General features: G+C 41.4%; 2 non-coding genes across 2 annotated transcripts; both read left to right on the top strand.

Moving 5' to 3' along the window:
• The first annotated feature begins 1,739 nt into the window (after positions 1-1,739).
• Positions 1,740-1,811, top strand: trnam-cau. Its single transcript has one exon. It is a non-coding gene; the product is annotated as a tRNA-Met (tRNA).
• A 762-nt stretch (positions 1,812-2,573) lies between these two features.
• On the top strand, positions 2,574-2,645 carry trnam-cau. The gene has a single exon. It is a non-coding gene; the product is annotated as a tRNA-Met (tRNA).
• The last annotated feature ends 1,647 nt before the right edge of the window (positions 2,646-4,292 follow it).

The raw sequence follows: 4,292 nt of genomic DNA, 5'->3' as shown, positions 1-4,292 counted from the left end.
GTGAATTTAGATGCACAGCTTGGTAGAAAATGACCAAAATGTCTAAAACATTTTATTTGCGACACAAGAAATATATGTGGAAATAAACTAATAGTAATTACGGTAACCACGTGAAGGGAAACAAAAACAGAAATCTATAGTGATGACGTAATGACGCCAAGTCACGTACGCGACGTGAAGAGAATTGAGCTGCGCTGAGTCTGTCGTTTACGGTAAACCGAGAAACTGTCAAGTCACTGTGACAATTCGTTACTGTTTAACTTACTGTAAATGGTTTAACCTCTTTAAAACATTAATAGTAACGTATTGCCCATATGGTTACTGCAGATTAGTGTATGACCTACTCTTTTCTGTCTTGGATATGGATAACTTTATCCAACCAGACATACGGGGGAGACAGAGGTTGACATCATTTACAGCAGCATCCAGCAGCAGCATCAAAGCATTTCAGTGTAAAGCTACAAAACATATTAAATAAATCACAATATTACGTAACCGATAACCTTCAAAAATAAACGTCTAAATTAGAGACAGCTTCGCGGTGCATGCCGAATCAAAACAAATAATAAATGTATTGTTTATCTGTAAGGAATTATTTAGTTAAAGCTTATTTAATAGTTTCACAACCGTCGCTTCCACGATGTGGCACAATTACAACCGCTAACAACCGCTATGCTTTTATTTCTTAAAGCCACGCACAGTCACTTCCGCTGCCGCGGTGCGCGTGGCTGGCTTGATCCGTCTGCACTTAAAACGCGCCGTGTGTGGAACGTGCGAGCACTCCAGAACTAAACCGTTGGTCGTTCAGTCCGAGGCACGTTAACTCAACCGTTACCATGGTCCGAGAGGTCGAGAGCCTGGTAGGTTCTATATTCATTCATAAATTCATTCATTCATTCATAAATTCATTCTCTTACCGTGGACCGTTAGTAGAAGCGTAGATACGATTATTAACTCTAGCGGTTGGAGATGTGGTGGGGGGTTTTTTTAGCGCGAGGACAGCCGCGTGCCCGCTTCTCTCTCTCTCTCTCTCTCTCGTGACACGTATTAGGAGTTTATTTTGTAGTTTGTGTAGTTCACAAGTTATTTTAAACCTCCTTTTGGTTGCGATATAACATCCAGAGTAAAGCTTTATAGAGCTCAGATCTCGGTTCACTGTAACATAAAGTGGGTGACTCAGCAGCGTTACTGTTAGCCGCTAACGTGAAATCCTGCCGCAGACACCATTGACTGAATATATAAATAAATATAAATATATATAAAGACAGACACTAATAATGCTGCAGTGTTGATGCTCTCCGCAGCGCATTGCTAATGGACACAACGTTGCATAATGTCAGTCTTGAATGAGGCTTGGTTGTTGGTTGGGTACCGATGCTAAACCTTTAACAACTTGTAGCCTGGTGTGTGTGTGTGTGTGTGTGTGTGTTTTAGTGTTGCAAGTCAAAAGGTTTTGACTATATGAAAGAGAGAGTGTATGATTTACTGTGTGTTAACTTACTATATATGTTCACACAAATGGTGTGCGGGTGTGTGTGTGCGCAGTCACTTCATTTACCATCAAGAGTCTTCAGTTTACAAACAGTAGAGATAAGAAAACATGCAGTCTCCAGAATGTTCTCCCTCTGTTTCAGTGTCCTCTGTCCGAATGTGTGTGCTGTTTGCTGAAACTGAACTCTTCATTTTGATGAAGCGGCAGAGGACCCATAAACCAGGGACTGTGCATATGAGTCAATGACAGCAGAGTGGCGCAGCGGAAGCGTGCTGGGCCCATAACCCAGAGGTCGATGGATCGAAACCATCCTCTGCTAACTTACTCATTGACCGTTGCCGCCAAGGTCTGAAGCAAAAGACATTTTGTGCTAAACGCTGACATCAATGTTTAAATCTAAAGCGCTGCTGCAATATTGGTCCTTTCACCTACCGATACACTTTTTTTCACGTTTCTGGACTAAACTGCTAAACAGTCGCACAAAAGTTAACTGCAACATCTGAAAATCGTGGTCCCATTGGTACAATGTGCTGGGTAGCTAACTAAAATGAGTGACTGCAAACACCGTTTTGGCCTTTTTGGTAGTGTGGACCGATGGTCTAGGCGCTGATTTAGACTCCAAGTCCTCTCAGGAGCCGTGGTCAATCCACCAACTGGCCATTTTGAAGATTTAGAACAATCTGTAATATGCTAAATCTTCAAAAAAAAAAAATCCTCGTTAAATGTTCTGAAGAAGGGTGATATGTGCCTTGTGAACTCGAGCCAATCAAGAAAAGCTCTGAAATATAGCCTAGGCCAATGTTACTCACCAGAAGCAGGGTAGTCAGGCTTGGTTCCATGCTGGGAAAAGTTTTTTTTGCTGCCGACTCATGAAGACCAATGAACAACTCAGATGAAAAACTCTCCAAAATTTTCGAAAATGATGGATCATTAGCCTCCTATCTTAAGAAGAGCAGTAGCAAATCTTGTCTTCCTTCCTGCAACTTCAATTTAAGTTATTGTCCGTTTCCCAGTATTTCTTTACCAAGAAACACCTTGATTATTAAACCAAAATTTTGCAAGCCAATTTTTCAAAAAAGCTAGCAGAGTGGCGCAGCGGAAGCGTGCTGGGCCCATAACCCAGAGGTCGATGGATCGAAACCATTCTCTGCTAACTTACTCATTGTACCTGTGCCGCCAAGGTCTGGAAGCAAAAGACATTTTGTGCTAAGCTGACATCAGGTTAAATTTAAAGCAGCTGCTGCGAATATTGGTCCTTTTCCAGCCTACGACTACACTGTTGTTTCAACGTTTCTGACTAAATGGCTAAACATCGCAACAATTGAACTGCAACATCTGAAAATCGTGTCCTCATTGGTACAAGTGTTGCTGCTGGGTAGCTAACTAAATGAGTGGACTGCAAACCAGTTTTGGCAGTTTTTTGGGTAGTGTGGTCCGAGTGATCTAAGGCGCTGGATTACGCTCCAGTCTCTCAGGAGGCCTGGTTCAAATCCCACCACTGCCATTTGGAAAGAATTAGAAATCTGTTAATATGGTAAATCTTGGAAAAAAAAAAAAATCCTCTTAAGATGTGCTGTAAAGAAGGTGTATATGCTTGAGAACTCGAGCCATCAAGAAAAGCTCTGAAATAAGCCCTAGGCCAATGACTCACCCAGAAGCATGGGGTCAGCTTGGTGTTCCATGCTGGGAAAGGGTTTTTTTTCTGCTGATCATGGAAAAGACCAATGAACAACTCAGAGAAAAACTCTTCCAAAATTTCTGAAAAATGGATCATTACCGTCTATCTTAAGAACAGCAGTAGCAAATCTTGTCTTCCCTTCTGCAACTGTTCAATTAGTTATGGTCGTTCCCAGTATCTTTACAAGAAACACTTATATAAAACCAATTTGCAAGCCCAATTTTCAAAAAAAGCTAGCAGAGTGGCGCAGCGGAAGCGGCGGCCCCATACCCAGATCGATGGATCGAAACCAATCCTACGCTAACTTAACTCATTGACCGTTGCCCCAAGGTCTGAAGCAAAAGACCATTTTTCTAAAGCTGACACATGTTTAATCTAAGCGCTGCTGCGAATATTGGTCTTTTCCAGCCCTAATACGACTGACACTTTTTGGTTTCACGGTTTCTGGACTAACGGCTAAACATCGGAAACAACGTGAACTGCAACATCTGAAAATCGTGGCCTCATTGGTACAAGTGTGGCTGGGTAGCTAACCTAAATAGTGACTCAACCCAGTTTGGCAGTTTGGATAGTGTGGCCGAGTGATCTAAGGCGCTGGATTAAGGCTCCAGTCTCTCAGGAAATTTGAAATTAATTAAAATGTTGTTGCTGTTCCAACCTACGACTACTCTTTGTTTTCAATTCAACTGCTTTGGTTATCCGATCACGTTTCTGGACTAAAAGGCTAAACTCCCTCTATAATGCTGAAGGTATGGATCAAAACCTCTGTCTTAATTGGTTCAGCATTTTTAAAAAACTGGAAAAGTTTGGGAAACACTGGCTTACAGGCTCAAATACACTGACAATACTGATTGCAGACCTCACTAAATACCACTTTGTAGTATACTCATTTATTGTCGCAAATGAACTAGAAATAAATAGTTATTTAACTTCAGAACAATGACTTGACACAACTTATTGTCTTTTATTAAGGATCATTTAATCTTGTTTTCTTATTTGAGTGTTTTGTTCCAACTTAGCTCCACAGAGCTCAACATATTATGGCTCCTTGTGATTTTCCCTGTCCTTTGCCTGCTGCTTGTATGTTTTGTTTGGCTTTCAGCTCAGGAAACCTGTGGAAAA

This window comes from Morone saxatilis, unplaced genomic scaffold (assembly GCF_004916995.1).
Source record: "Morone saxatilis isolate NCDOM2014 unplaced genomic scaffold, NCSU_SB_2.0 Contig4, whole genome shotgun sequence".
In the NCBI taxonomy this organism is placed as follows: Eukaryota; Metazoa; Chordata; class Actinopteri; family Moronidae; genus Morone; species Morone saxatilis.
The sequence above is the reverse complement of the archived record's forward strand: the minus strand, read 5'-3'. Positions and strand labels throughout refer to the sequence as shown.